At 38.4% G+C, this 12,346-nt stretch overlaps 1 long non-coding RNA gene across 1 annotated transcript in view; it reads left to right on the forward strand.

Moving 5' to 3' along the window:
- The window catches only part of LOC124159034, a 250,000-nt gene that overhangs the window by 86,663 nt on the left and 150,991 nt on the right, over window positions 1-12,346 (forward strand). The window contains exon 2 of the long non-coding RNA XR_006864896.1: window positions 833-889. This is a non-coding gene — a long non-coding RNA (uncharacterized LOC124159034). The remainder of the gene's footprint in view (window positions 1-832; window positions 890-12,346) is intronic.

A 12,346-nucleotide genomic window follows, 5' to 3' on the forward strand; every position in this document is an offset into this window, starting at 1 on the left:
AACAGGTCCTATTCCTTATTACTTCCTATATCTATGCCTGTGGCAGGCATGCCTATTATTCTCGTGCCGTGACTAGAAAATTGCGTCCTCCTGAGTTCAGAGAGGCAGTGTGCATATATAGAGGGACTAGAAATGATTTATGACTCAAACTTGCCACTGCCAGCTACAGACGATTTGCTAGTCCATATTTTATAAATAAACAAAATATTTATAGCCTGCCCTATTTTTTTGCTTTGTTACGTTTCAGTTCTTAATATTCGTATATTATAGAAAAATCTAAAATATGTATATATTGTAGATTTTCAGGAATTTTATATAACTATCATGGTTTTTCATATCAAATCTTTTCTCCAAATGGGATATCTTAACTTGATGTTGCATGCATTATGATCGATTTCTACAATGAAATTTTATGAAACGGGTGGCGGATAGTGATCATTTGCGTAATACATCAGTTTTTAGCTGCGAGGAAGCAGAAGATGTCCTAAGCCTTGCAAGTAGATATAAAATTAAGAATTTTTTTCTCGAATGCAAATAGATTTTGAAATATCTTGTTTTTGTGTACCTAGAGCATAAGTTTTTGAATTTTTTCCCGGACGGAATGTGGTTTTGAAAATAAATGCGAGCCTTGTAATAAAATGTTGTAATTTTTAACGGTACTGTGATGAGAGGTGATTATGAGAAATGTATTGTTGCTCGTCTGATTATTTTAATATTTTAAAAACTTTTTACGAAGTGAATATGTTCATAAATAAATGTTATAAAATAGAGATGAATTTATTGTCAGTTTTTTATGAAATTGTTATTTTTATTTCTCTTTTTCTATTTCTAGATACCGTACGAAAGATAAATACTCACCCATGTGAAATCTTTGACCCAACTACCTCTGGTGAGTATGATTCGATTGTTATTTTATTATATTAATATTTTTAATCAAAACATTTTAATATATATTTTTTAATTCTATGCATACAAAATTTTAATTACTTTCTCATTAAATGCCTTAATATAAATAATTTTCTGTTTTGATGCGATGCTATCAAAACATGCATTCGGTTGTTATTTGTAAATCAATTCAGTGTATTAACATTTCTGAATACTTTTTCGTTAAATATTTTTACATCACGTGGAGTTACCTTTTGCTATGGAGGTTAAATCACATCGTAGCGTTTCTATTTTCATCATGTGTATCGAAATTTACCATTTCAATATGATTCCTCCGACGCCATCTTATCCTTGAGGCTCGTTACTCGCCTGGCTGAATACGAGGAAGGAAAAGATTACCGAAGGCTAAGTGATTAAGTCTAATGATTGACCTCGTGTGGAGTCAAGCGAAAAGTTCGGTATTCACAGCCTTGATGTTCCGTGAAAAATCAGGACAAATGACCGTCAAAGGTAACGAAGGAAATTCTCATTTGTCCGAGGAAAGTCTTTGTGCCATCGGTAATAAAATGCGGTCATTCGTTTACATTCACTCTTTGGGTCGCTATCTGTTTATTTGGTAATTACCACCAGAAGAGCGATGTAAACTCCTAGGATTTTGATTTTTCTCGAAAAATAAATAAACTACGGCTGCTTGCAACGGACACCAGCAGTGATGCTATATTTTTGGCTTGATATTGAACGAGTATAGTAGATTTTGTCAGCGCTCACTATCTTTGCCTGTCACTTGATCGCCTGTGTTTCCTAAGTTGTTGTTAGGGTGCTGTTCTAGAGTATATTTATTGGTATTTAATTTGCGTCTTTTTTGTAGGATTCAGTCATTTAAGAGATCTAAACACTTTCTACGTATACTAAACTATATAACTTTTCTTTTTTATGTTGGACTAAAAATTGTAATAAGTTTTTGTAAAAGGACCAGGATAAAATAATTTTCGAGTCATTCATTTCCTCATTTCCTAAAAACATAGTATATATTTTTTTTAGATCACGAGATGTGGGTCAATACCCACATCTCGTGATCTAAAAAAAATATATATATATAATAAGGGGTCGTGAAGCATAAATTTTGAATTTTTAAAAACATAGTGAAATAATATCCTTTATTTTAATTTATGCAAGTTTTCAAATTTGGTTGGAAACTATTTTTTGCGAGAATCATATTTTAAAAATATGATACAATCGCTATCAAAAACATTTTCCCCTCGGGAAACCCAAAAATATTCCCAGACTTCAAGAACAGTGCAATAGATAGCTTCCTGGCTTCAAATATTTTTATTTTTGACGAAGTTGATGGGAGAAGAAACCTATAATTTCTTTGATCCTTAAAATTTTCAATCACTCATATTCCGTGGAGATTGAAAGTGTGTTGAAATGAATTTTTCATTGTCTGTAGAAATTCTCATAAGCCCTCTGTATTGATAGTATAAAATCCTAGGATTGTTATGGTAAAGCCCTCAATTTCTCCCTGTACCATGCCAGTATTTGAATCACATTCGTTCCCCATGTGCTCCCGAGTACACTTGTCCATGCATATACCTAAAAAAAAGCATGATGTATTCAGGCAGAATATGATAGTGCATTTTCTCACCGAGCACCACTTAATTAATTCAATTTTGAATTTTCTTAATAACTCATAACTAATATACGCAATTCTAAAATAATTACCTACAGATCTGTAGAAAACTCTTATGTTAACGTGTAGAAAACTCTTATTCCTTTGTCAGTAAACTGATAGCTCTCCGATTATAGGGAAGAACGTGAGCGTGGAAAAAATGGGAATTTTAAATATCAAAAACATTTTGACTTAAAAAAAGGTTCTTGGTTACACTCATGATCTGATACTAATAAATTCGTTTTAATTTTCTGATCGCTTACTACAATGGCAGATGATAAATATTTGATGATAAATCTGTCGTTAAAATCTGCGAGCAGGAAGTTAAAAAGCATTATTATCTTCTCTCGAGCTTATCTCTGAACCTATTTGGTTAGTAAAAAGGTTTTCTTCTGTTATTCAAGTTATTCTTAAAGCATCTTTTATCTAGGCTCTTTTTTAAATTCGTTAATTTCATTTGCCTTCGAACCGTGAAAATAATTCAGAGGGACTAGGTAGGTTTTCTTTTACGGCTTAAGATAACGTTTCCTATGAGTTGATTATTCACTCTATAATAACGTTCGTCTTTTGCTATTTAATGATGCATCTTCATTTCTTACGTTCGTGTTACCGACGACGATTAATATAACGTCTCTTTGCGGTCTCCCTCGCGTTTATAATCCAGTCGTTTCTAATTTCCCATTGGAGTCTCTCTCTCTCACACACTCGGCTCTATGCTATAAGAAGGAAACCACAACTAGTAATTTCTTCCGCTTAGCATGTCTTTTTCATTCCTTTGTGTGTACTCTCCTGCGGGAAACACTGGTCGTTGGATCCCACGGTCGCCTTTCGTCCTTCATGGAAGGCTGCGCGACAGTGGCGGTGACTGGTATCGGAGGGCGTAGGCGCGCATGTATTCAACTGGCTGTGCGAACTAAAGACCCTCAGGGTGAGAATTTTGAAACTCCCTTTATATTTTCGTCTTCATGGGTAATTTACCGTCTGATTTCGAAAATAGTAAGTTCGTGATCCATGTGTCCCCTGTGGTCTCTTCCGTGGCCGCAGTTAAATGCTAATCATTCGTTTGGTTTTATTATTATTTGAAGTTAAGCGACCAGTAAATAGGTGGAAGATTGTATTTGACCCCGTTTCTTTTTCGAAAGTTTCCAAAGTTCGGCCCAAGCCATGGATCATGACCAAATGCTTTCCAGGTGCTTTATTGAAGTCTTGTCTTAAATGGCGTCTTTTAAATTTAAGTATTGGCTAGATTAAGGGATAGAAATCTTTCACTTATATCTGAATTACCTCCAATTTTTCTCTGCCTAATTTCTTCTTGAAGTGTTTAATTTTTCTAACAGAGACGTAGTATAATAATATCACACAACAAGAAGCCGGAGGCTTTATTATTGAGGGTTGTTATATCAATAGAAATTGAGTTAGAAAAGACGGTTTAATATTTATGAAGAAACAATGGTAATGGGTAATTATGAGATTGAATTTTTTATTGGTTAACATTCCTTACCTCATACTATCAGTTTATATATTTTTGGGCATTCTGATAATGCTCATTAGATTGTGCGACTTATCCGTAACATAAATTGTTGAACAAGTGGTGGAACAATTCTAATTGCTGGTATATTTACGTATGATTTTTGTACCGGTAGTAAGAAATTAAAATGAAAAACAGCGAGATGTTTATTTTCATTTATCTGGTTCTTTTACAAATCGTGCTAAAATCCGTAGCATATGCATAGATAATCTTCCTGTCTTAAAGCCACAGTCCATGGAAAAAGCTGGCTTTGATGTTTCACTTTTGTGTGACTGGGATTTAACCTACCGTAAAGCAAATTCGAAATTCCTGGTTGGGCTCAGTAGCTTCACACGAGCAGTGGATCTTTGGTGCGAAGTTTACTAATCGAGCGTACACATCTCCAACTAATTGCATTCGATAGAAATAAAACTAATGCTTGGATACCAACCAAAGTCAATAGTTGAGGAACTCGAGATCTTGGAAAATATTTCACCTTGATCCTCTGAATGCATCGCCGTATTCGCTCATTGACGAAGGTTCTGGAGTATTTATCTGCTCTCTCATGTGATTCATCTTTTTTTTATTTCGTTCCGTCTCTTCATCGGCTGCCGGCGTTTTCAATTAAACTTTAAGGACGAGGAAAGGGATCCGTGAGACCGAATGACGTTTTTTCCACCGGATAAATTTCTGCTTTTACCTTCTCGCATCCAACCACCGCACCGCCTCGTTTTCGTTTTTTGCCGGTTCATAGATTTCGCATCATTAGTTGCTGTCGGATTGCTGAAGGTGGTCGTTCATTCCCAGAAACTTGAGAATTCACGGGGGAAGCATCAGTATCGTAGGATACTGCTGCAGTTTAGGGACTGCAATGAGTTGAACACCGACGGGCATGAATGTATATAGATGTGAAGTACTTCAAGGAATAGATCTGACTCAATACCGCATACAGCATCGAGGCGTCGTTACGTGCATAAAATTCTTTCGCTTTGGTGATCCTCCTCCTCTCTCATTTTTATCCGATTCAAGGCCCAAGTGGAAATAAGCATTCTCTTGGGAAATTACGATATATTAGTGTATAATCAAGATGAATTAATGGCGTTAGGCGTTAGGTAATTATTGCGATAGGCACCTGCCTAGTTCGTTTGTTCCCATACCCTCGATGTGTGGATTTTTTCTCTATCAATCCTTTTTTCGTCACTCTTTTTGAAGTGTTTCAAATACCCATACCCATTCTTTGATAATAAAAAAAATTAAATTGAATTTAATCCAAGAATATATTCAGCTATAAATTCTTGACGAGAAAAATTGTACGTGTTTAGATTATATGTCTATTATTTTTTTCATAATACTTCATTCATATCTCTTATCAATAATGTAGCATCTAACTCCAGCACAGCAACGCTTTATAATGGTAACGATTGGATGATGCCGGCGATTTCTTTTTTGGCGAATTTTTTTTTGCAAAAAATTTTCAGAATTTTAATGTTCCGATATTTACTTCCTGAAAATAGACTTATCAGCGGTCTAATACGGCCCGCTTCTTTCACTCATGTTCAGCTTTACTTATAATCTCTTGTTTTTTTGGTCATCGAATTGATATCGTCACCTAGAAAATAAAGTGGCTCTTTGGAGATCTAAGTTTGAAATTATTTTGTTTCATCTTTTTTTATCGAGACAGGGCATGTAAAAATCATTGAATTATTGCATTATTTTTTAATTAAAATTGGGATAGTTTGTTGATTGTTGGTACATCCTTCAGTGGATGCTAAGGAATTTCTCTACTTAACCCTTTTACTTAGGCATATCCCTATATCCCACCTATATAATTTTACGAGACTTTCAAAATCAAATTTTCAATTTTTTTGGGATTTATCGTCATAAGTAATCAATAAGTTTTGACGCTCCTCTCCACTATACCCTCCTACCTGCTAATCTTTTTCATATTTACGGATTTCTTTTCTTTATCATGCTTAATAACTTTTCCTATGCACCTCACTTTATGACATCTATTGCCTTTCTTTTCGTCCACTTGTTCTTCGACGATTTTATTCATCTGAGCGACATGCCTCATATGTGGCCGATTAAGTTGTGCCGGTCTTTTTCTTATGGTTTTTTGAAGACATATCCTTCTCTCTCTCTTCTTAGCATTTCCTCGTTGCGTACTTCGCCTTTCCTTTTTATCTTCAGTACACCTCATTTCCAATGCCATTTTTTTATAACTTAAATTTTTCTTAATGCCCTTCTATAACTGGCTGAAAATTCGTAGAAAAACGATCCTGGAACGTAAAAAATGGAGGATACTGCAACCGAAGTTCCTGTATTTGGAAGCATAGTAAATTGATTTTTTATTCTTTTAGGCAAAACGTCGTCCATGCACCTGAATGTTAAATTCCATCGCAATGGAATTTTTTCTTCTTATTATTTAAGTGAATGAGAACCAAATAGAGTAAAATGCCGTACTTGATGTTGGGATCAGCGAAAACTTTTTAAATTTAACCGAAGTGTAGTGAAATCGAATATTTTTAGGAACAACCGGTGCAGATATATAATGAAAGTTTATTATAAAAGTGAAAATTTAATTGGAGAACTTTCTATAACTTTGCCATAGTAATAACTAATTTAACAGCAAGTTTTTTTAAATCAATACGAATAAGTTTTGAGGATTCATATTGAGTCGATTCGTAGTTAGAGAAAATAAGTTCAACGACAGGTTAAGAAGATTGCAGTGACTTTCCGAATTTTATTTCGTGTGCGTCGACAGTTAAGATCATTAGCGTCTGGTCGTGGAGTGGGGAAGAAGTCTTCGTGGATGAAGATGTGGAGTTGACGTTTACCAGGTACGGAAGAAATGTGCCTGTAGGGAAGGAGTGTGTTATCAGGCGTACTACTACCGCCTTCTTCTCCCAGCTCGCGGCGTCTTCCCTCACCCCGGCTTGCGCATATTGTAAGCTGGATGGGGGCGGCTCTACCTGAGTCGACAAAAACCTTGGGATTTTAACCCATGCCTTTAGCGTGAAAGGCACTCAAAGCTAACTCGTTCACCACCTGATCCCAGAGATATGGCCGCACGCGGAATAAATTAAGCCCTGGCGGAAGACGGCAAGAGGGTAATGAAGGCAAAATAGGATTTCTCTCCTTTCTTGTCAGTTTCGAGATTAGAAGTAAAACTTGGGAGGACTGGACCCAAGTATAGGATGGGAAGGGAGTGGAAGGGGTGAAAGTTTTCTAAGTTTCGTCAAGTTCCATAAATATTTGGTTCGCATTTACATTCCCCTTATCCTCCTCCGCCATCAGGATGCCAGGTTGGGATGCTTGAAGTCTGTTGCCGTCATTTTATGACTCCGTAGTAGACGGTTCATTACCGTTCTCTCTAATTCCTCCCTCATGATCTTCTCAGTAGGTTTTCGCAGGTTTTTCACGCCCCTTTCTCGTGCGGGGGTTTTCCTGCTGTGGGTTTTTTCCAATAAGGACGAGAGTCATTATCCTTAGGTTTTTCCCTCGTTTGTTCACATCTTTGTACACTTGGTAAATGAAAATTTGTTCGCTTTGCATTTTTGTTTGCTGTTATTTTTACAGCACACTTCTATGTACCTTCTGTTCTAATTTGACTTCATTTAATTTCTAAATTAACTTGACAATACATCTCTCTGCAAATATTTAATGTAAGATGAGGGGTTTGGTGGGAAATGGGGCGTTCTAGTCCCAATCTCGCCTAGTAAAGTTGAATTATTATGAATGCTCAAGGTGAAGATATCAAATTGAATTTTCTGGATAGCTGTTCCCGAATGGGAGGAGGGTTCGACATTTAATACCATTTATCGATTCCAGTGCGGGAGAACTCATTTCTGAATTGCGCTGATCAGCAACGCATCTGCAGCCATTCAAAAGAATTCGTAATTGTTTTTTCTTTGAATATACTTTTCCCGGATAATTTCTATTGGAATATTATGAATTCGTAAAATTCCGGATTTCTTGCTACCTAAGCATTTAAGGGAAGATTTTAATGAAATTTCGCCTTTAATTGCCGAGAAATCGGATATTGGAACTCGGAAGCCTTTGAAATTGAATGAATTCAGACTGGTTAGAAGGCAACTAGCATTTTAATCTTACCGTGAATCGAAGAATTCAGTTGTTTTAGTCATCTTATTTCAGTATCCTTATCTCGAATGAATTAGGTTCAATGCTCTACTGTCAACTAGAATTTAACGACGAAATTCAGGTTTTGAACAAACTTTTATGCGTCTATTTTCGGGAATAGTTACAATTATACCTATGCATTCGTAAATATGTGTATTTGAAACTCAACGGACAAATTCACTTATAGTTTCAATTGCATGTAGTCATTGGAAATTATTAATTAGTCATACTTATTGATGCCCTTTCATTTCAAGTGACTGCAAATGAACCATGCATTGCTATGAATGATGAGGCTCGAGTTTTCCATTTCTCATATCCCTGTATCTTTATTAAGCGCTGACATTGGGAATTATTGGAGTTTATTACCGTACATGTTACTGACTCAACTGTAGCAAAAGTGAAGCACACGGCCGTTTTGAGTGTGACATCGGATAGATCTAATTCAGAAAGAGAAAAATGCATGGTTTTCTTTTGATCTTTGTTTGGTTATATGCCCTTCTCTTGATTCATTTATCTCTTAAGGTAGGTAACCGCTTTACGATACTAATTTAATCCCAATTCTCGTGTTTTAATGGCATACATTTCTGCCGGTGTTGCTGCTTGCCACTCCAACAACGTGCTGTCTATTTTGGATCCAGATTTCATACGTCTCGGTATATTTATGCGTTAACCTGTGGGAGTTGGATTCAATCATTCGAGGATCTAAAATGTATTTCTTATATCCTTGCATCATTTTGTGATCGTAGGATATTTTCAATTAGCCGTCCCCTATGAGTGGCGTCGAAAATCTCAGCTCCTCTCAAAGACCGTTTAATGCCCTTCATGAATGGAAAAAGAATCACGTCATCTCGGAAGAGAGATGTCTTCTGGATGGTCCTCCATCTTCGGGACTTAAGGTTGAAGTGTTGTCGAGTCAAACGGTTAAGCGACGGCGTAATTTCGGGAAGGATTGGTGGTGTGCGGGAAGGGAGGGAGATGATCAAGGTAGTTTGGGAAGAGTTTCGGGAGTTGACGACGGTATCCGTCAGAGGGAGCTTTTCGAGGAAAAGAGGAGGGGTAGGGGTAGGAGGAGGCTGGAAATCTCTAGGATAGACGAGGGAGAGGGGAGTGGGGTATGGCTTGAAATCTCCCGTGGTAGTTTCGTCTCTCAGGGCTGTCTGGTCTTAAAAGCTTTCGTGAGTGTCGACGACGTGGAGGAGGTGAATGTAAATGGGAGCAGGGAGTGGGGGTGTGTGGAATTATGCGTAAGGAAGAAGAAAGCCGTAATGGCTTAGGTATCGGACTTTTGCTTTGTCTAGTGTACCTAAGGCGTTGAAGAAGAAGAGAGTGCGTTGTCAATAACTACCAGCCACCGCAGAACATGAAGCACAGTGGTCACAGTACAAATATAGTGGGGGAATGATGGAAAAAATAGTCCTTTTAGGCAAAGCTAGAGACAAGTAAATGATAAGCAAAGATATCCTACTGACCACTTAAATTTATTTCACAGCTGTGCTACACGTGCTTCGATTGGCTTGCTTGCCTGTGGAGCTGTGAAATAAATTTAAATGGGCAGTATGGCATCTTTTTCCAGCCTTTATATCAACTCACCAACCTGTCTGTTTGTCTGTTTGTTTGTCTGTTTGTCTGGTACAAATCTTGTAACTCAAATTTGACTCACTTCCTGTGAAGCAAAAACGCTGAAATTTTGCACACTTCCTCATTTCCGATGACAATACATGAAAATATAACTTTTTCTCTCCAACCCCCCTTTAACCACCCCCCAGTCAACCTATAGCCCCCAAAACATGTTTTTGATCTAAGAAGTACCAAATGGTCGATTTTCGTGTTTTGCGACCACAGTAAAAGTTATCCACCATAAAATTTCCCAATATATTTATTAACAATTGAAAGGTTTTGTAAATGTTTGAATATTGTTTTACCGTTACATAAAACGTACGGGGTGGCATTTTTAACATAGGGGGGTGGCATTTTTAACATAGGGGTAGGCATTTAAATGCATAGGGGTGGCATTTTGAAACATAGGGGGCTTACCATTCACTGAAAATTTAATAAATATAGTGACTTTTTTAATACGTCACTTTTGGTTTTTCGGGGTCACTGAGTTTTTTTGCTTTGTGTCATATATAAACGTTGCTCATCCCCTGTAATCTAAATATAAAGGCTGGTTTAAAAAAAAAAATTTTTTATAAGAGCTTATTTATCATATGATATGCTATTCCACGGTATCTCTCCAGAAAAAGTTGACTTTAGGGACAAGTACTTGTGGAAAGCCAAGAAGGTCATAGAGAAGAGGATGCATTAGAACTTGCTGTTATTTTGGGATACACACTTTTCATGATAATATAAGTATCAATGGCACTCTTAAACCGCCAAATATTTGACTCTCTAATCATAAGGAAGTAAAAATGGGTAGGTCAGAGAGATATCGAGGACTTCTGTTTACCAATCCGTATTTAACTCTAATAGTAAGGTGTTTGGTTCCTCTTCCGAGGGAAAGATTTTGAACCCCAGTACTCAAACTTCAGGTAGCCAATCCCATCCTTAATGGCAAAGGTGGCTTAGGAGACTAAAAGTTGGCCTCCAGGAATGTGATGTGTTTACATGATTACAGATGTGATGTGATGTGATTACAGATTCTACAGCCTCCTCAACGTCAAGGATCAAACAATGCTTACTCTCCATGGTAAAATTGGGTAACGCGGTCTTCCCTGTCTCTGAAACGTTGGATTGCGGGTAAATCAAGTGGTTTGGGGGTTTTTATATCTGGCAGAATAGTGCGGAATTCAAAATCAATCTCGCCATTCCATGGTATGGTATGGTATTTGTACAAGGGAAAGATGGAGAGAAACCCAGCGTCGACATTAGCCTACTCTTAATGAAAGGCGCCAAGACGACCACGGCTTAACTTACAAACCGACGGATGGATTGCTGTACTTTAAGTACCCTCCTCAAAGCACTCAAGTAGGGATCGGGCAGGCTCTGCCACCGCGGGGATTTGAATCCGGACCATCTGAATAGGAAGCCAGCACTCTACCATACCAACCCGATTCCCCCTCGCCTATCGATACCCTGGGCATAATTCACCCTTATTGACGCCAGGTTTCCCTCCGAACCTTTACGTCAGTTGGATTGCAGTGTTACCTCATGTACCCTCGATTGCGCAAATGACCCCGGTTTCCCAAATAACCATCCCATGCATGCTGGGAATGAGGTTGGTAAGTAGGGGGAGAGAAAATCTCTGTTGGTAGTTTCGTCTTTAAACGAGGTAGGAGGACTGGTCCTTTAAAGCCCGTCCTCCTACGAGTACGACTCTAACGCCGTTTAGGTGGAGAAAGGGGAGAAGAAAGTTGGGAGGGGTGAGAGCGGAATGGGTTATATATCCCTCCTTCAAAATTTTAAGACTCCTCTAGGTTCCCCTCATTAAAAGGGATTGCTTGAGGTGCCGAAGAACGGCTCCGGTTAAGTTGGCGGGGAGGAATTGAGGGGAAGGGATGTCGGAAGGGTATATGGCGTGGGAAGGAAATGAATGCGAGCCAGAGGTGCGCAAGAGAGCAAAGGATTTTGAATGGGTTGTTAAGGGAGGAATTACATGAAGAAAGGCCGAGCGGAGTGGTGTGGGGGGTGGGAGAGGGACCGGTGAAGGAGAAATGGTGCGGTGATGATGAAGGGAGTTCGGACGGATCCCGACCCGGCGTAAACGACCGAACGTTTTCCACGTTGTGGGAGGTCATGCGTGAGCCAGTCGCATCTCGCCTCCTCAGAGTTATGCTTTAATCCCGTGCATTGCCCCTGTGTCCTTCTCTGCCTCCAAAGGGACATCCGTTTTTTCTCCCCTTTGCCTCGAATCCCCCGCAATGCTCGTTCGTCTGCTCTGTGGCAATTTGGACTGTGCGATTCGGACGACCAATTCCCTCCGCGTGCCTCCTCAACCCCTTTGCACGAAGATGTTTCGCATTCCCTACACTCTTGAGAGTTCTAGCAGCTTCGTCCTTCCTCTCTGCTGTTTTGTTTCACTCCCACCCCTCAGAAATTCTCCAAATTAAGCCACCCCACCCTGCTAGCTCTTTGACACTTGTTCTTTTGTTTCGTCCTTTGCGTTTTGTGTCTTTTCAACCCTTGAAATGTTTTAGTGTGGTGATGTT

Source organism: Ischnura elegans, chromosome 5, assembly GCF_921293095.1.
Source record: "Ischnura elegans chromosome 5, ioIscEleg1.1, whole genome shotgun sequence".
Classification (NCBI taxonomy): Eukaryota; Metazoa; Arthropoda; class Insecta; order Odonata; family Coenagrionidae; genus Ischnura; species Ischnura elegans.